General features: G+C 36.8%; 3 non-coding genes across 3 annotated transcripts; 2 read left to right on the top strand and 1 right to left on the bottom strand.

The window, feature by feature from the left end:
* The first annotated feature begins 7,519 nt into the window (after positions 1-7,519).
* TRNAS-GGA (transfer RNA serine (anticodon GGA)) lies at positions 7,520-7,606 on the top strand. Its single transcript has one exon. It is a non-coding gene; the product is annotated as a tRNA-Ser (tRNA).
* A 1,216-nt stretch (positions 7,607-8,822) lies between these two features.
* On the bottom strand, positions 8,823-8,895 carry TRNAT-UGU (transfer RNA threonine (anticodon UGU)). Its single transcript has one exon. It is a non-coding gene; the product is annotated as a tRNA-Thr (tRNA).
* A 1,639-nt stretch (positions 8,896-10,534) lies between these two features.
* TRNAF-GAA (transfer RNA phenylalanine (anticodon GAA)) lies at positions 10,535-10,607 on the top strand. Its single transcript has one exon. It is a non-coding gene; the product is annotated as a tRNA-Phe (tRNA).
* Positions 10,608-20,873: the final 10,266 nt, after the last annotated feature.

The following is a 20,873-nucleotide window of genomic DNA, read 5'->3' as shown; positions in this document are numbered from 1 at the left end:
ACGCCCATACCGATAAACTATTCATCCCAAAAGGATTATATCCATTGATAAGTTGTGAAGAGTTTAACCATAGGTAATCTCTTAACCATCCCATCAAATAAGTGGAGGATTCATTAAATTGTGAAACGTTGCCCTGCCATAATGTGATATGTTTCCAATGCCAATAAAAAGTAACCCACCCAATGGTATTTAACATCCAGAAAACTGCCAAATAAAATGCGTCCCAAGCAGAAATATCACAAGTACCGCCGCGCCCTGGGCCGTCACAAGGAAAACTATATCCAAAATCCTTTTTATCTGGCATTAATTTGGAACCGCGTGCATCTAAAGCGCCCTTTACTAAAATCAATGTAGTTGTATGCAAACCTAGAGCAATAGCATGATGAACCAAGAAATCCCCAGGTCCTATTGTTAAGAAAAGCGAATTACTATTCTCATTAACAGCATTCAACCATCCGGGCAACCATAGGCTTCGACCCGCATTGAAAGCGGGGCCATTCGTTGAAGATAAGAGTATATCGAACCCATATGTCGTCTTGCCATGAGCAGATTGTATCCATTGGGCAAATATAGGTTCGATCAAGATTTGCTTTTCTGGAGTACCAAAAGCAAGCATGACGTCGTTATGAACATAAAGGCCCAAGGTATGGAATCCTAGAAAGAGGCTAGCCCAACTTAAATGAGATATGATAGCTTCTTTATGGTCTAACATTCTTGCCAATACATTATCCTCATTCTGTTCCGGATTGTAATCCCTAATGAAAAAAATAGCTCCATGAGCAAAAGCCCCTGTCATGATGAACCCTGCAATATATTGGTGATGAGTATATAAAGCAGCTTGAGTAGTAAAGTCTTGTGCTATGAATGCATAAGGAGGTAAAGAGTACATATGTTGAGCTACTAAGGAAGTAATAACCCCTAAAGAAGCTAGAGCAAGACCTAACTGAAAATGAATCGAATTGTTGATTGTGTCATAAAGGCCCTTATGCCCACGCCCTAATCGACCCCCCGGAGGAGTATGCGCTTCTAAAAGATCTTTAATACTGTGCCCAATTCCGAAGTTAGTTCGATACATGTGACCGGCAATGAGAAAAATAAATGCAATAGCTAAATGATGGTGAGCCATATCGGTCAGCCACAAACTTTGCGTTTGTGGGTGGAATCCCCCAAGAAGAGTTAGAATGGCAGTTCCCGCTCCTTGAGCGGTACCAAATAAATGATTACTCGAATCAGGGTTTTGGGCATAAAGATTCCATTGACCCGTCAAAAGGGGTCCCAACCCCTGGGGATAGGGTAATACATCTAAGAAATTATTCCATCGAACGTACTCCCCCCTGGATGCGGGAATAGCAACATGAACTAAATGTCCTGTCCAAGCCAAAGAACTTACCCCGAAAAGTCCTGACAAATGATGATTGAGACGAGATTCCGCGTTTTTGAACCACGAAAGGCTTGGTTTCCATTTGGGTTGTAGATGTAACCAACCCGCTATTAAGGACAGCGTAGAAAGAAATAATAGAAAAAGAGCTCCAGTATAAAGATCCTCATTGGTGCGTAATCCTATTGTATACCACCACTGATAAACTCCAGAATAAGCAATATTCACTGGACCAGCAGCACCTCCTCGAGTAAAGGCTTCCACAGCGGGTTGACCAAAATGAGGATCCCAAATCGCATGAGCAATAGGTCTTACGTGTAAAGGATCCTGTATCCATGATTCAAAATTTCCTTGCCAAGCTACATGAAACAGATTTCCGGACGTCCATAGAAAGATTATTGCTAATTGCCCAAAGTGAGAAGCAAAAATGTTCTGATAAAGACGTTCTTCAGTAATATCATCATGACTTTCGAAATCATGTGCGGTAGCAATACCAAACCAAATACGACGAGTAGTGGGGTCCTGAGCTAAGCCTTGGCTAAACCTGGGAAATCTTAATTCCATAATGCCTTTCAAATCCTCCTAGCCACTATCCTACTGCAATAATTCTCGCTAAGAAGAATGCCCATGTCGTGGCAATTCCACCCAGAAGGTAATGGGTTACTCCTACAGCGCGTCCTTGTATAATGCTCAAGGCTCTAGGCTGAGTAGCAGGAGCAACTTTTAATTTGTTATGAGCCCAAACGATAGATTCAATGAGTTCTTGCCAATAACCACGGCCGCTGAATAAAAACATTAAACTGAAGGCCCAGACAAAATGAGCACCTAAGAAAAAAAGACCATATGCAGATAATGAAGAACCATAAGACTGAATGACTTGCGATGCCTGTGCCCACAAGAAATCTCGAAGCCACCCATTAATCGTAATGGAACTCTGTGCAAAGTTTCCCCCTGTAATATGAGTTACCACCCCTTGATCACTTATAGTACCCCAAACATCCGACTGCATTTTCCAACTGAAATGGAAAATGACTACCGAAATTGCATTGTACATCCAGAATAAACCTAAGAAAACATGATCCCAGGCGGATACTTGACATGTTCCCCCTCGGCCAGGCCCATCGCAAGGAAAGCGAAAACCTAGATTTGCTTTATCGGGTATCAAACGGGAACTCCGAGCAAATAAAACACCTTTCAAAAGTATTAATACAGTCACATGTATGGTAAATGCATGAATGTGATGGACTAAAAAATCTGCGGTTCCTAATGGAATAGGTAACAAAGCCACTTTGCCACCTACTGCTACTAACTCGCCGCCTCCCCACGTTAAGCTAGTACTTGTTGTTGCACCAGGAGCTGTTACGCCAGGCGCAGTAGCATGGATATTTTGTACCCATTGAGCAAAGATAGGTTGTAATTGTATGGCAGTATCCGAAAACATATCTTGTGGACGGCCTAAAGCACTCATGGTATCATTATGAATGTACAAGCCAAAACTGTGAAAACCTAGAAATATACATACCCAGTTAAGGTGGGATATGATTGCATCGCGGTGTCTAAGGACGCGATCTAATAGATCGTTGTATCGAGTAGTTGGATCATAGTCTCTTACCATAAAAATTGCTGCATGTGCAGCAGCACCGACTATTAGAAATCCGCCAATCCACATGTGGTGTGTGAACAAGGAAAGTTGTGTACCATAGTCAGTAGCTAGGTATGGATAGGGAGGCATAGAATACATATGATGAGCTACAACAATGGTTGTAGAGCCTAGCATAGCTAGGTTAAGAGATAATTGAGCATGCCATGACGTTGTTAAGATTTCATAAAGACCCTTATGGCCTTGTCCTGTAAATGGGCCCTTGTGAGCCTCCAAAATATCTTTAAGTCCATGGCCAATACCCCAATTGGTCCTATACATATGACCTGCGATTAGGAAAAGAATAGCAATAGCTAAATGATGGTGCGCAATATCGGTCAGCCAGAGACCACCGGTTACTGGATCTAGTCCTCCGCGAAAAGTCAGAAATTCTGCGTATTTGGACCAATTTAAAGTGAAAAAAGGGGTTGCTCCTTCGGCAAAACTAGGATAAAGTTGAGCCAAAAGGTCCCGATTCAAGATAAATTCATGAGGAAGTGGTATCTCTTTAGGATCCACCCCAGCGTCAAGAAATTGGTTAATTGGTAAAGATACATGAATTTGGTGCCCCGCCCAAGAAAGAGACCCAAGTCCTAATAATCCCGCTAAGTGGTGATTCAACATGGATTCTACATCTTGGAACCAGGCCAATTTGGGAGCGGCTTTGTGATAATGGAACCAACCAGCAAAAAGCATTAACGCTGCAAAAATCAATGCACCAATTGCAGTACAATAGAGTTGTAATTCACTAGTTATTCCAGATGCTCGCCAAAGCTGAAAAAAACCAGAGGTTATTTGGATTCCTCGGAAACCCCCGCCTACATCACCATTCAATATTTCTTGCCCTACTATAGGCCAAACTACCTGAGCACTGGGTCCAATGTGAGTAGGATCACTTAGCCATGCTTCATAATTGGAAAAACGGGCGCCATGAAAGTACATGCCACTCAACCAAAGAAAGATAATGGAAAGTTGCCCGAAATGAGCACTAAAGACTTTTCGAGAAATCTCCTCCAAATCACCAGTATGACTATCGAAATCGTGAGCATCAGCATGTAGGTTCCAGATCCAAGTGGTAGTATCAGGGCCCTTAGCTAGTGTTCTTGAGAAATGGCCGGGTCTGGCCCATTCCTCAAAAGATGTTTTTACAGGATCCCTATCCACAACAATTTTTACTTCTGGTTCCGGCGAACGAATAATCATTAAGTCCTCCTCTTTCCGGACAAGACATACAAAGAGACCCGCCAACTGTCTTTTTAGTGAATCTTTGAAAGATATATATTTTGAAAGATAGATTTTGAAAGATAGATTTTGAAAGATAGATATTGTGATTAGTTCTTTTCTTTACTATCTACCATCCTTCTATTTTTTTTTAGTTATTCACTGGAGCAATTATATATTGAAGTCAATCCGAGGCAAGTGTTCGGGTCTATTATGACATAAAGATTAGGTGCCTAACGGACATTGTTTATCTTGAAAAACAAATATTTCTCGACGTAAGAAAAAAATCTTTTTTATTTTTAATTTAAGAAACTAGTGTATTTTTTTTTGAGGGCATAAGCTCCTATCTATATCTACTTTCCTTGAGCATAATATAGGGTTTTTTATTTGATTCTAAATTCCAAGATAACTCATTAGAATTATTAATAAGATGGTCCTAATATATTAGCAATATTTAGATTGCCCCCTCTTTTTATTCAGTTTATTACTTCTATTCTAGACCCTATCCCTATGGTTTATTCTTATGAAATATCATATAAAATAGAAGGTATAAGAAATGGATATAATGAAATTCTTGATTCGATCTTACGACCTAATTTATTTGATTAATGGATCAACAACCAAACCACCCATTTTATGAAAAAGAAGGAGCATGGTCTTATTCAAATTCAAAGCGCTTCGTAATCTTCAACCAGTTCTGTGCTTCAATATAATTTCCCGGAGTAAGCGCTATAGCTTGTTTCCAATATTCAGCAGCTTGATCAAACCAAGCTTCCGCAATTTCCGAATCACCCTGTAGAATGGCCTGTTCTCCTCGGTCGGAATAGGAAGTTCCTTCCCTTAGAACCGTACTTGAGAGTTTCCTACCTCATACGGCTCAGAAATTGCTATCTGAATTTCCCCTATCTTAACTGAATTCGATTTATCAAAAATCGATCCAATTTGTTCTTGGGTTAAGCAGAAGAAATTAATTACCTAAGTTTCAAACCCTAATTTTTATCAATAATCAGTTTGATCTTTTTTCCCACCTTCAGAAGAATGAAGCATAGATAGATATAGAGCCTTCGTTCAAATTTTCTGAAAGGTAACTATCCCGTTTTCATATATGAAATCTCTATAGAATCCTTGAAAAAGACTTTTTTCCATAAGAAAGAAAAAAGAACTTACTATCTTTGGGATCTGATACTACACACCGCTGCTTAATCCCTTAGTGGATCGGCTCTATTACATAAGCGGATTCCTAAATTTTGCCCCATATCATGGGATAAGTAAGCAGTTTTTTTTAGTTGTATCGACCCAGTCGCTCACTAATTGATCTTTACGGTGCTTTCTCTATCAATTTGAGAAACTTTATCCATAGAGTAGTAGTATAGGCCATACTTTCTTCGTTTTTTGATTCTCGTGAAGTGTCCTTCCTTCCTACAGCTGATAGGGAAAAATCGTTGTTTTTACGATCCCTATGTAGAAAGCCCTTTTTTCTAGTATTTACTAGAAAATTTGATCCTCTCTTTTTTTTTTTCTTTCTATAGTGGAGATAGTCGCACGTAATGACAGATCACGGCCATATTATTAAAAGCTTGCGGTAAGAAGGGGTTTCGTTCTAGTGCCCGGAAATAATATTCCAAAGCCTTTGTATGCTCTCCATTGCTTGTGTGTATAAGGCCTATGTTATAGAGTATATAACTTCGATCATAGGGATCGATTTCTAGTCGCGTAGCTTCATAATAATTTTGCAAAGCTTCCGCATAATTTCCTTCGGATTGAGCCAACATCCGTTACGGTCGTTCATTCTATTCAAAAAATCTCCGTTCCAAAACCGTACATGAGGTTTTCATCTCATACGGCTCCTCCCTTCTGTACATAATAGTACTAAGCGAAATAATCTATAGAATCAAAATAGAATTAGTCCCGTCTCATTATGAACCGAAAGGGGCTGGTATTTTTCCAAGAAATCTCTAGCCAACCTTCCCACAAGAGGTTTTTCTTAACACCAATGAATTCTATTAATGCTAGAGGAAAACGATAGCTCCAATAATTTCTTTGTTCTCAACGCCTCCTATTTAGAGGAATTAGCTACTTCAACGATCTTTGATGGTTATAGGGGTATCCAAAGTACAAACCTGATGGTTGTTTGTTATCCCAACCATTCTTCCCAGCCCTGATACCGATCAGGAAAGGGGTAATTTCTAACAAAGTTTTTCTCTTGTTGATTCCTATTTCTAGGTGTAGTGCTTTTCTCCCCTATGCTGCCTACGGATACTAATAGAGTAGGATTGGCCTGTAATCCATACCATACCATATCCTGTAGGTGTAACCTTTCGCTCAATACTCAAATCTACAATTGAAGTATCTGAAGCCGCATCAATCGAGGATACACGACGGAAGGAATTGTTAGTTCGCCTCACCTTCCCGAAGCGTGGGTTTGTTTGCTTTACAAATTTGGTTCTCTCTATGCCAACCCCCTCTCTTTTTCGTAAGACTGAGGTATAGGTAGGGCTAAAAAAAAGCAAAAAAAAAGAGTCAAATCGCACCATCTCTATAATAAGTAAATGCCTTTTTTTCTCCTGAGGTTGTCGGAATTATTCGCAATAAAATATTGGCTACAATTGAGGAGGTCTTATCAATGAAATTTCCATTTACACGGGATCTAGGCATAATTCCCAACCCATTCTATATAGAATTGTTTTCATTCCTTCACAAAATAACATAAAAACAAACACATTCGATTCTTATAATTATAAATAGATTGATCCATATGCTCTACTCTAAATCCATATGCTTTAAATGGATAAGAGAGATAGAGATATGGATTTTCCGCTCAGCTCAAATTGTATCCTTTTCCTTCTGCTTGGACACGAAGAGATATGAAATATTTGACTAAGACTGGATTTCATTCCACTTTGCTATTTCTGAACAACAACTTATGTTATCAACTATTTCGTGTTTTCAAAGTTATTAATTGTCTCATACCCTATTTTTGATTTCGATAGTATGGTGTAGCGTATCTTATGCAAACGGAATTCTAAGGTTTCTTTATTTTATTATGCAATAAGAAGAATTCTTCCATTTTCTTTTTCTTTAGTTGCGGGAAAACCCAAATTAAAACTTTTTTTTTATAGCGAGCGCAATTTCTAGTAAAAAATCCTGTATCCTTCCACTTAGATCAAAAGGAATTTTTCCAATAGAACTATGGAACCCCCGAGTGGTTGCGGTTGTACCTGTACTGCAGGAATAAGAAAACTCGCTATTCACTCAGTTTATTTTCCATAATAAGTTATGTAGGAGAGATGGCCGAGCGGTTCAAGGCGTAGCATTGGAACTGCTATGTAGACTTTTGTTTACCGAGGGTTCGAATCCCTCTCTTTCCGTTTTTCTTAATTCATCAACGTTAAGGATCACAATGTATCAAATCAAATAACAATTTTTTCCAGCAATAATATCTTATATTATCTTATTTTGATTTAATAGAAATTAGAAATTCTCTATAGCAAATTACTGTGGTATGTAAAATACACATAGAGGAAAAAAGAAAAAAGGATCCTAATCCTAGGGTTAATCAATTTTAGCTAGTTGATGGGAAAATACAAATTAATGGTAATGGTCTTAGGGCGATTTAGTTCGGGGAAAGGGGAAGGGGAAGAAAATTCTATGAACCTTTCCTTTTTTCGTTAAGTTCAAGTCTGACGAGAGTAATATTCTACAACTAACAACTCATTTATTTTGAGACCGACCCACTTCCTATCTAGGATTTTATTTACTAGTCCTTTATATTCCAACGTGTCAATCGCCAAATGCTTTGGCAATTTCCCCGGGTCCGATGAAGCAATATAATTTTGAACCAGACCTTTTGATCTTTGGTTATCTTTCGTAGTAATAATATCTCGGGGTTTGCAACGAAAACTTGGTATATTGACTATACGACCATTAACTAAAATATGTCTATGGTTGACTAATTGGCGGGCCCCAGGAATGGTTGAAGCCATACCCAATCGAAAAAGGATATTATCCAAACGCATTTCAAGTAATTGTAGTAAAACCTGGCCTGTTGACCTTTTTGCTTTTCCAGCGATATGTACATATCTAAGTAATTGTCGTTCTGTCAGACCATAATGAAAACGCAATTTCTGTTTTTCTTGAAGACGAATACGATATTGCTCCTTTTTCCCAGAATTGAATTTTTTTTTAAGATTACTTCCGGATTTAGGTGTTTTTCTAGTGAGTCCTGGTAAAGCTCCCAGACGGCGTATTTTTTTTAAACGAGGTCCTCGATAACGGGACATGAAGACTCCTTTTTTTATTTTATTGAAATTTCATTTTACACAATTAATTTCATTGTATTTACATTACAGAATACATCGAAATTAAAACTGAATTAAACTACAGGATAAACAGAGTAAAATCAACTAAAGTACCCAAAAAAATGGAATTTCATCAAAATCTTTATTTTTTGTATATATATTATTTATTTTATTGTTTTGTATCTAGCAAAATTGTAAGGTAAAAAACATAAAAGATCCTGGATTCTCCATTTAATTCGGAAAAAAAGAGATTCTTGTTCGTAGAACATCGATAGAGAAAAAAAAAAGCCGACTATCGGATTTGAACCGATGACCCTCGCATTACAAATGCGATGCTCTAACCTCTGAGCTAAGTGGGCTTACATAACGGAAATAGTGTAACAAATAGAAATAGGTATAGTATAGGAAATCCGTAAAATCTCAGATATTAGTTATTAATCTTAGCTATTAACTAGTTCTAAATTTGAAGTTATACTTATAAAAATAAAAAAATACTAAAACTTCTTAAAGATAAAGTTAGCTTGATATGCTTAACTATAGGATATTAAAAAATAAAATTATAGAATTTATTGGTATTTTCATTTGATCATTATAGACTTTATTATTTGTTAATAATTTGAGGATTAATATTTCACTAAGGGGAACATAGAGTCAGAGTAAATAAAATTGCTAATTCTGATTAGAAAAAAAGAATAAATATCAAGCGTTATAGTATAATTTTGAATACTATAAAAAAGTAAGACGGGAGGTGGGGGAGATAAAAACTTTTGGATATATTGATTCGGATTGAATTGCAAATACATCAAGGATAGAATCAATTCAATTCTGAATTGCAATAAGCAAGCGAGGTCTCTCAAATAGAGTCGAACTGAACTGCTAGACTACGTTGAGTGATGAACTCAATGATTCAAAAAAAAAACTAAGAGATGGATGAAATTACACAAGGAATCCTGGTCTCAAAGAAGAGGGAAATGGGGATATGGCGAAATCGGTAGACGCTACGGACTTGATTGTATTGAGCCTTGGTATGGAAACCTGCTAAGTGGTAACTTCCAAATTCAGAGAAACCCTGGAATTAAAAAAGGGCAATCCTGAGCCAAATCCGTGTTTTGAGAAAACAAGGGGTTCTCGAACTAGAATACAAAGGAAAAGGATAGGTGCAGAGACTCAATGGAAGCTGTTCTAACGAATCGAGTTAATTACGTTGTGTTGTTAGTGGAATTCCTTCTAATTCTAAATTAGAGAAAGAGGGGTTTTATACCTTATACATTTAATAAACACGTATAGATACTGACATAGCAAACGATTAATCACAGAACTCATATTATATTATAATTATAATATAGGTTCTTTATCTTTTTTAAAAATGAAATTAGAAATGATAATGATTATGAAATAAAAAACTCATATCATAATTTTTTTTTTTCATTATTGTGAATCCACTCCAATCGAATATTGAATAATCAAATTCTTCAATTCAAATTCAAAGTTTTCGAGATCTTTAAAAAAGTGGATTAATCGGACGAGGACAAAGAGAGAGTCCCATTCTACATGTCAATACTGACAACAATGAAATTTCTAGTAAAAGGAAAATCCGTCGACTTTATAAGTTGTGAGGGTTCAAGTCCCTCTATCCCCAAATCCTCTTTTATTCCCTAACTATACTATATTATTATTATTTATCCTCTTTTTTTTCTTTTTATCAATGCAATGGGTTTAAGATTCATTAGCTTTCTCATTCTACTCTTTCACAAAGGAATGCGAAGAGAACTCAATGGATCTTATCCTATTCATTGAATAGATTTCTTTTTTATTAGAGTATCGGCAAGAAATCTTGGTTATTCACTCTATTTTTAAGTTTTATTTAAGTAAACCATGCACAATGCATAGGACTACCCCCCCATTTTCAAATTTTAAATTTGAAATACTTTAATTAATTTTTAGTCCTTTTAATTGACATAGATACAAATACTCTACTAGGATGATGCACAAGAAAAGGTCAGGATAGCTCAGTTGGTAGAGCAGAGGACTGAAAATCCTCGTGTCACCAGTTCAAATCTGGTTCCTGGCAGAGAAAAAAAAAAGATCCACCGAATAGGTATTGATCCAAATACCTCGAGATGGATTGTGATACATATTCATTAATAATATTTATTCATCTAAGTGGATAAATCTATAATATAAATATAGAGGCACTTCTTTTTAAAGAAGTTTTAAAATATATCTTTTCTTTATGATAAAGAAGGGGGTGAGATTCCCCTTTATTTTTTTGCGTTTCTTAATTTTGTATTCCGCTATTCCGACGAATATTTTTTTAGTCTTGCTTATCTTTATCTTATCTTATTTTCCTAGTTGTGCTAAGTAATGTGCGCGGTACAAAGTTCCTGGTAGAGAACTTCTTTGAGTCATCCTATTTTTCTGTTCATATGAAGGAAATTAATATGCGATTTTCAAAATAGGGGAATCCAAATGAAACCCTTTTTTTGCTCAGTCTATCTGGAATGCTTTTGTATAATTAGGAATTAATTATAAATAGGTATTCCGTTTCATCTAGGAAAAGAACCTAAAAATATTCCTTGACTTGAATAAAATCTGGAGTTGTGTTGTATAAGTGAGCATGAATTTCTTATCATTCAATGAGCATCTTGTATTTCATAAAAATTGGGGGTTATATAATCCTTACGTAAGGGCCAGCCTATCCAACTTTCAGGCATTAGGATACGTTTAAGGCGCGGATGATTATCATAAGAGATTCCCACCATATCATAAGATTCGCGTTCTTGAAAATCGGCACTTCTCCAAATCCAGAAGACAGACGGAATTCTAGGATTATCCTTTTGGGCAAAGACTTTTATGCAGACTTCTTCTGGATTATCTATACCATATTGTATTCTCGTAAGATGATACACGCTAGCTAAAGATCCACCGGGTGCTACATCATAAGCACATTGGGAGCGTAAATAATTGTAACCATATACATATAAAATGACAGCAATGGAATCCCAATCCCCTGCTTTTATTTGTAAAGTCTCTATTCCTCGGTGATCAAAGCCCAAAGATCTATGAACCACCTCATGTTTGACTAGCCAATTAGATAACCAACCCTGCTGCATTGTCTTCATCTCTCCCTCTTTGTATAAATATTTCACATTTCGGATGCAAGTTTGAAAGATTGCCCTGCTTTTTATTTTTCTACACAAAAGAGCCCCTCTCCTAATTCACTAATTTGTAGGAAGGTACTGAACTTTTGGATTTGAAAAAAGTTTCAGAAGATATATCTAATGTAGATGGTGATTGATAGAGCAATTCTTGCTCATAAGTTCCTGTATGAGTACTGCGCCTAACATAAAGCTTGTGACTGGTAGTAAAACATCTATTTTTATTTTGAGATAGAGTTCGATCCTCAACTATTTCTCGCGATATCTTCTTACGAAGTTTTGTTAGGGCATCTATAACTGCCTCCGGTTTAGGTGGGCAGCCCGGCAAGTAGACATCCACAGGAATTAACTTATCAACTCCCCGAACAGTACTATAGGAATCCGTACTGAACATTCCCCCTGTAATAGTACAGGCTCCCATAGCAATGACGTATTTTGGTTCAGGCATTTGCTCGTATAATCTCACTAAAGAGGGAGCCATTTTCATTGTTACCGTACCGGCTGTTAAAATTAGGTCTGCTTGCCTAGGACTTGATCTTGGTACCAATCCATAACGATCAAAGTCGAATCGTGAGCCTATTAATGAAGCAAATTCAATGAAACAACAACTGGTACCGTATAGAAGGGGCCATAAACTGGAGAGTCTTGACCAATTCGAAAGATCATTTGGTGTAGTTGAAATAACAGAATTGGAACTTGTTTGGTCAAGTAAGGGAAACTCAATCAAATTCATAACTGTCTCAATAGAATCTTTTCCTTCTTTTTTTTTGTCTAAATATTCAGTTAAGACCATTCCAAGGCTCCTTTTCGCCATGCATAAACTAAACCAACAACTAAGATAAGCACGAAAATCAAAGCTTCGATAAAAACGGATACACCCAATACGTCGAAACTCATTGCCCAAGGGTATAGAAAGACGGTTTCCACATCAAAAACAACAAAAACGAGCGCAAACATATAATAGCGTATTCGGAATTGTACCCAAGCCCCTCCCATGGGTTCTATACCCGATTCATAACTAGAAAGCTTCTCTGGTCCTTCACTAACCGGGGCTAAAAGTCCTGAAATCGAAAATGCCAAAATAGGAATAAGGCTTGCTATTATTAGAAATGTCCAAAAAATATCATATTCGTGAAGCAGAAACATAATGTACTCCCATTAATGTGGAATAGGCGGAACTTAAATTAGTCAATTCAATTCAGCATTGTCAATTTATCCAGAACTTCTCTCTTTTCCTCGGTGAAACAAGAATCTTTTTTGTTCAAACAAAAGCGCTTAGTTTAGCCTTTGTTTCCTCTGTGCTGCATCTTCTTTAAAGATTCATCCAATGGAATCCCAACTCCCTTTCTTTTGGATTTCCATTCTATTTAGATATGGTGTATGTAGATCTAATTCTTATATAAAGAAAACTTTCTCGTTTCACTTTGTCTCGCTTTCTCTAGAATCTCTAGAAAAAAGAATAGCTCTATCCTTTATTTAATATTTAATAATAAAATAATAAGAGACTATTAAATAAAAATGAGAATACTACTAAATTAGAACCTAATTAAGATAGTAGGACTAATCTATGCAGTATAATTAATGAGAAGTAATACTATAAAATAAAAATAAAGAACTCTATTTCAGAACTATGAGACAGAATATTCTGTTTTCTTATTTACTCTTTACTTTATTTTTTCTATTTAAAGTTGATCAATTTACATAATGTATCTATAAACAAAGTAATAAATATACTTAAAACAAAGTAGGAATTCGCAAAATGGATAAAATCATTGCAGTTATTATAGGGAAGTCTAGAGATATCCTATTTGAAGGAGGACGGGATTCAAATCAGGGAAAGGATCCTTTCTTCTATTGATTTGATAGAAATTCGTTTTTCTTTTCCTGTCTGTATGATTTTGATTTTCGATGAATGAGCCTTTGGTAATGCTTTTATCTCTATTCTATGTCGCAGGCGCCTATCCAGTCTATAAACAAATACTAATGAGAAAATGAAAACTATACTAAACTAAAGAAAACATAGGATAGAGATCCTAAAATCTAAAAAAGGGCATATTAGGGCTATACGGATTCGAACCGTAGACCTTCTCGGTAAAACAGATCAAACGGATTATTATCGAAATGATTTGAACTGTTTCAAAGACCCAACATGCATTTTTTTGCATTGGGCTCTTTCATAAACTGATTTAAAGATCAGTTAGTCCACCATAGTTTTTCTTTACGGAAAGATAATGAGATGGCTCCCTGTGCTCTGATTGATTTTTTGTATTATGATCTATCTAGGAGCAATACCAAAGTGTTTCAAAGGAGGATTACCTTGACTTAGGTCTGCCTCCGGTCTAAATTAAATCAACCTAAGTGAAATGGAGTCTCTATCGTTCCACTGCAAGAGTTAACTATGAGACTTCATACACCTTAAAGTTCATAGAACGAAAAGAAGTTTTTTGGAGGCCCTTATCCTCATTACGCCTAGCATTTAGTGGGCTGGATATTTACCTTATCAACTAGCAAATCCATAAGGGTTCTATTTGATTAGGCACCTGAATTGGCACCTGAATCGGACTGAACCGACTGTTTGTCAGGCTACTGTTCTCCTATTCTCTCGAATCTATGAAGTAAGACATTGATTTTGCAATAAGATCGATTATGTTCATTGCATAATAAGCTCCTTTGAAAAGCATTGGCGCACGTGTAAACGAGTTGCTCTACCGAACTGAGCTATAGCCCTTATCACAGATATCTTAACATATAGATAATTTCTTGTCAAGATGAATATTTTCTAATGCCAGAGGATACCCCTTTGATCTGTATCTGTTTAGTATTTAGTTTAGTATTTAGTATATAACAGACCAATAACAGAGCGGTATTGCTTAGAAAAGGGATTCAATATATAATCGATCGAAGTAATGGGTCTTCCTTTGTGGTGATAAATTGCCTACTTAACTCAGTGGTTAGAGTATTGCTTTCATACGGCGGGAGTCATTGGTTCAAATCCAATAGTAGGTAAGTAGGTAGAAAAATTACTAGATAGCATTGGACTTACTTCGCTTCACTATCTAATAACTTTTTCTACCCCTCTTCCCTTTTTCTTTGTATCAACTATAAACCACTGGATTGTCTTCAATTGGATGGGGGAATCCAATTGACAGCCTCGATTCGTATCCTAGCTCGTCTGAGAGCGAGCTTCGCTTCAACCAAATCTTTCGTACCCTCAGCTTTACTCAAGTTAGCTTCGGCTATTTCAAGTGCCTTTTGAGCTTCTTCCGGATCAATATCACTACCCAGTTCCGCATCATTTCCTAAAATGATGATCTCATTATTAACTATTCTCGCAAAACCGCTCCACAGAACCGCTGTTAACCATTGGTCGTTGAGGAGGCGTATTCTCAAAGGACCCATATCTACTGCTGTGTTAATGGGGGCGTGGTTTGGTAATACGCCAATTTGGCCACTATTAGTGGATAAAATGATTTCTTTCACTTCACAATCCCAAATAATTCGCTTAGGAGTCAGTACATAAAGATTTAATTTCATTTCTTCGATTTGTTCTCCTCTTCTAAGGTTATAGCTTTCGTGCTAGCTTCATCGATGTTACCCACCAAATAAAAAGCCTGTTCAGGTAGGCCGTCTAATTCTCCGGAAAGGATTAGTTGAAATCCCCTAATAGTTTCCGCAAGAGCAACATACTTTCCTGGAGAACCAGTAAAAACTTCTGCCACAAAGAACGGTTGTGATAAGAAACGCTCAATTTTTCTTGCTCTTGCTACAGTTAAACGATCCTCTTCCGATAATTCATCCAAGCCAAGAATTGCGATAATGTCCTGAAGTTCTTTGTAACGTTGTAAAGTTTCCTTAACTCTTTGCGCAGTTTCATAATGTTCGTTGCCAACGATCCGAGGCTGTAACATAGTCGAGGTTGAATCTAAAGGATCTACTGCTGGATAAATACCCTTGGAAGCTAATCCTCTGGAAAGTACGGTAGTAGCATCCAAATGTGCAAATGTTGTGGCAGGGGCAGGGTCGGTCAAATCGTCTGCAGGTACATAAACTGCTTGAATCGAAGTTATAGATCCCTTTTTAGTAGAAGCAATTCTTTCTTGCAAAGAACCCATTTCTGTACTAAGAGTAGGTTGATAACCCACTGCGGAGGGCATTCTCCCTAATAAAGCGGATACCTCTGATCCTGCTTGAACAAAACGAAAGATATTATCGATAAATAAAAGCACGTCTTGCTTATTAACATCTCGGAAATATTCCGCCATAGTTAGGGCAGTTAAACCAACTCTCATACGAGCTCCCGGTGGTTCATTCATTTGGCCATAGACTAGAGCTACCTTTGATTCCTCAATATTTTTTTCATTAATTACTCCGGATTCCTTCATTTCCATATAAAGATCATTTCCTTCACGAGTCCGTTCCCCTACTCCACCGAATACGGATACGCCCCCATGAGCTTTAGCAATGTTATTGATTAATTCCATGATCAGTACTGTTTTACCTACTCCAGCCCCCCCAAATAGTCCTATTTTTCCTCCACGTCGATAAGGAGCTAAAAGATCGACGACCTTAATACCTGTTTCAAAGATGGATAATTTCGTATCTAACTCGATAAAGGCAGGCGCAGATCTATGAATAGGGAACGTTGCACTACTATCTACAGGACCCAAATTGTCAACAGGCTCCCCAAGAACGTTGAAAATTCGTCCGAGAGTAGCTCCACCGACCGGAACACTGAGAGGAGCTCCCGTGTCAATCACTTCCATTCCTCTCATCAACCCGTCCGTAGCACTCATAGCTACAGCTCTAACTCGATTATTTCCTAATAATTGTTGTACCTCACAAGTCACATTAATTTGCTTATCGGCAGTGTCTCTACTCTGGACTACCAAAGCGTTATAAATATAAGGTAACTTGCCTGGGGGAAAAGTGACATCCAGCACGGGTCCAATAATTTGATCGATACGACCTGTACTTTTTTCTTCAATTGTGGAAACCCCGGGAGGAGAAGTAGTAGGATTGGTTCTCATAATTATCACATAATTAAAAAAAAGGAATTTGTCGAAATTTTTCTTTTTTTATTGTTGAATAATGCCAAATCAAATCAAAAAAAATCCAAAAGTAAAAAGGAAATGAATTAGTTAATTCAATAAGAGAGAAAAGGGGACCAGGACTTGATTTCGTTGCCCAAGCGAATCCCATTCAATCGTTTACTCATGGAATGAGTCCGTTGGAAAGTTCAATCAATCTTTTTTTCATATACATACATTTTGCCTTTTGTGGAGGATCTGTGCCTACTCTACTTTCCTATCTAGGACTTCGATATACAAAATATATACTACTGTGAAGCATAGATTGCTGTCAACAAAGAATTTTATTAGTATTTAGTTAGGTATTTGCATTCAAAATAAGAAAAGAGAACTATTAAGAACTTGTAAAATAAGGATTAGGAATTAATTTGGGTTGCGCTATATCTATCAAAGAGTATACAATAATTATGGATTTGGTAAATCAAATCCATGGTTTAATAACGAACCGTGTTAACTTACCATAACAACAACTCAATTCCTATCGAATTCCTATAGTGGAATTCCTATAGGATAGAACATACACAGGGTGTACGCATTATATATGAATGAAACATATTCATTAACCTAAGCATGCCCTCAATTTTCTTTAATGAGTTGATATTATATTAATTGAATATCCTTTTTTTTTGTTTTACGAGATTTTTTCTAAAGTTTCATTTACGCCTAATTAACATCGAGTAGACCCTGTTATTGTGAGAATTCTTAATTCAAGAGTTATAGGGAGGGACTTATGTCACCACAAACAGAAACTAAAGCAGGTGTTGGATTTCAAGCTGGTGTTAAAGATTATAAATTGACTTACTACACCCCAGAGTATGAAACTAAGGATACTGATATCTTGGCAGCATTCCGAGTAAGTCCTCAGCCTGGGGTTCCGCCCGAAGAAGCAGGGGCTGCAGTAGCTGCCGAATCTTCTACTGGTACATGGACAACTGTTTGGACTGATGGACTTACCAGTCTTGATCGTTACAAAGGACGATGCTATCACATCGAGCCTGTTGCTGGGGAAGACAACCAATGGATCTGTTATGTAGCTTATCCATTAGACCTATTTGAAGAGGGTTCCGTTACTAACATGTTTACTTCCATTGTAGGTAACGTATTTGGTTTCAAAGCCCTACGTGCTCTACGTTTGGAGGATCTACGAATTCCCCCTACTTATTCAAAAACTTTCCAAGGCCCGCCTCATGGTATCCAAGTTGAAAGAGATAAGTTGAACAAGTATGGTCGTCCTTTATTGGGATGTACTATTAAACCAAAATTGGGATTATCCGCAAAAAATTATGGTAGAGCGTGTTATGAGTGTCTACGTGGTGGACTTGATTTTACCAAAGATGATGAAAACGTAAACTCACAACCATTTATGCGCTGGAGAGACCGTTTTGTCTTTTGTGCCGAAGCTATTTATAAATCACAGGCCGAAACCGGTGAAATCAAGGGGCATTACTTGAATGCGACTGCGGGTACATGTGAAGAAATGATTAAGAGAGCTGTATTTGCAAGAGAATTAGGGGTTCCTATTGTAATGCATGACTACTTAACTGGGGGATTCACCGCAAATACTACTTTGGCTCATTATTGCCGCGACAATGGCCTACTTCTTCACATTCACCGTGCAATGCATGCAGTTATTGATAGACAGAAAAATCATGGTATGCATTTCCGTGTATTAGCTAAAGCATTGCGTATGTCTGGGGGAGATCATATCCACTCCGGTACAGTAGTAGGTAAGTTAGAAGGGGAACGCGAAATGACTTTAGGTTTTGTTGATTTATTGCGCGATGATTTTATTGAAAAAGATCGTGCTCGCGGTATCTTTTTCACTCAGGACTGGGTATCCATGCCAGGTGTTATACCGGTAGCTTCAGGTGGTATTCATGTTTGGCATATGCCAGCTCTGACCGAAATCTTTGGGGACGATTCTGTATTACAATTTGGTGGAGGAACTTTAGGACATCCTTGGGGAAATGCACCTGGTGCAGCAGCTAATCGAGTGGCTTTAGAAGCCTGTGTACAAGCTCGTAACGAAGGGCGCGATCTTGCTCGCGAAGGTAATGAAATTATCCGAGCAGCTTGCAAATGGAGTCCTGAACTAGCCGCAGCTTGTGAAGTATGGAAGGCGATCAAATTCGAGTTCGAGCCGGTAGATACTATTGATTAACTAGATAAAACTAAAGATAAAGAAGGTATAAATAAAAAAGAAACGAAATAAAAAGAGAAAAAAATCAGTTATGAAATGCAGTAATTCTTCTTTATTCTTCTAATTGATTGCAATTAAACTCGGCTCAATCTTTTTTAGAAAAAAAAAAGATTGAGCCGAATAAAAATAGATCATGATATGATCATGAGACTTGACAAATCGAGATTCGTCTATTCTATATATCTAGAATATATATATTAAGGTATAATACAATAAAGAAATACAAATAAAATAATAAAATAATAAAATATAGTATTATCAATTGTATGCGCTTCTAGAGAAGTATGTATGCAGGAAGTAAATTCTAACCGCTTTCTTTTGAATCCAATTTCAAATTAGATTAGAAAGATAGAAAGGCCATGAGGATGGGAAAATCAAAATAAAATCTTTTTAATTAGTTCTCCTTTTTTGGAATTTTCTTATTATCCTTTCATTTTTTTTACAGAATATTTTTCAAACTAAAAATAAAAAATACAATACAATAGTCAATATTCCTTATAATAGATATACTTAATTATATCATAAGAATCTTAAGATATTTTTCGACTAGATAGAAATAGTAAATTTGAATTGAGACACCTATTCCATGACGGATTTAAACTTACCTTCTATTTTCGTGCCTTTAGTAGGCTTAGTATTTCCGGCAATTGCAATGACTTCTTTATTTCTTTATGTGCAAAAAAATAAGATTGTCTAGTATTTTTTAGTGTAAGTAATATAATATGGTAGGGTATGTGGCTTTTTCTACACACACTTTCTACACACAAATGAAAAACGGTTATGGATGCGGATATAGGCTACGAGCATAAATGCATGAATATGCAGAGCCAGGTATAGCGAGTTTTATTTTATTTATTTTAATTGAATCAACGAATATTTTTTGAATAGAAAGTCAATGTATCTAACCTATTATTTCACAGGAGTACTAGTTGCTGAAGGCGATTTCAGAATCAAAAAAAGTAAAGTCAAAATTATTTAGCTTATTCTCTCAATTTCAATCGACCGCTGCTGGATTTAGTATATCTAATATGAATTGGCGATCAGAACACATATGGGTAGAACTTCTAAAAGGTTCTCGAAAAAGGGGTAATTTTTTCTGGGCCTGTATTCTTTTTCTAGGTTCACTAGGATTCTTATCGGTTGGGATTTCCAGTTATCTTGGTAAGAATATTATATCTATACTTCCATCTCAAGAAATTCTTTTTTTTCCGCAGGGGGTCGTGATGTCTTTCTACGGAATCGCAGGCCTATTCATTAGCTCCTACTTGTGGTGTACTATTTTGTGGAATGTAGGTAGTGGTTATGACCGATTCGATAGAAAAGAGGGAATAGTGTGCATTTTTCGTTGGGGATTCCCTGGAATAAAACGTCGCGTCTTCCTTCGATTCCTTATGCGGGATATCCAATCAATTAGAATTCAGGTTAAAGAGGGTCTTTATCCTCGTCGTATTCTTTATATGGAAATCCGGGGCCAGGGGATCATTCCCTTGACTCGTACTGATGATCAATTTTTTACTCCACGAGAAATTGAACAAAAAGCTGCCGAATTGGCCTATTTCTTGCGCGTACCAATTGAAGTATTTTGAGGTATCTTTTTTGAACTGAGTTGAATGAAGAAAAGAAGAATTGGAAGAAGAAAAGTTTTCTCAACACGGGGAGGAAGTCCCTTCTAAATTGGATTTGTTATTGTAAGGGGATTTTTAAGTATTTATCTAAAGGAAGGAACAAACGAGGATAAGAGAAATTTGCTTTTAATTTTTTTTTATCCAAGTGAGATATATCGCATACTATTCTTCTTTTTTCATCCGAAAGGGCTTTTTTTTTATTCTATTTCACTATTTCATTCCATCTAGATCTAAGAAAGAACCCAATGCACTGAAATTCCACTACTA

The sequence above is a fragment of the Aegilops tauschii genome, unplaced genomic scaffold, assembly GCF_002575655.3.
Source record: "Aegilops tauschii subsp. strangulata cultivar AL8/78 unplaced genomic scaffold, Aet v6.0 ptg000430l_obj, whole genome shotgun sequence".
Lineage (NCBI taxonomy): Eukaryota > Viridiplantae > Streptophyta > Magnoliopsida > Poales > Poaceae > Aegilops > Aegilops tauschii.
This window is presented reverse-complemented; position numbering and strand designations above follow the sequence as displayed.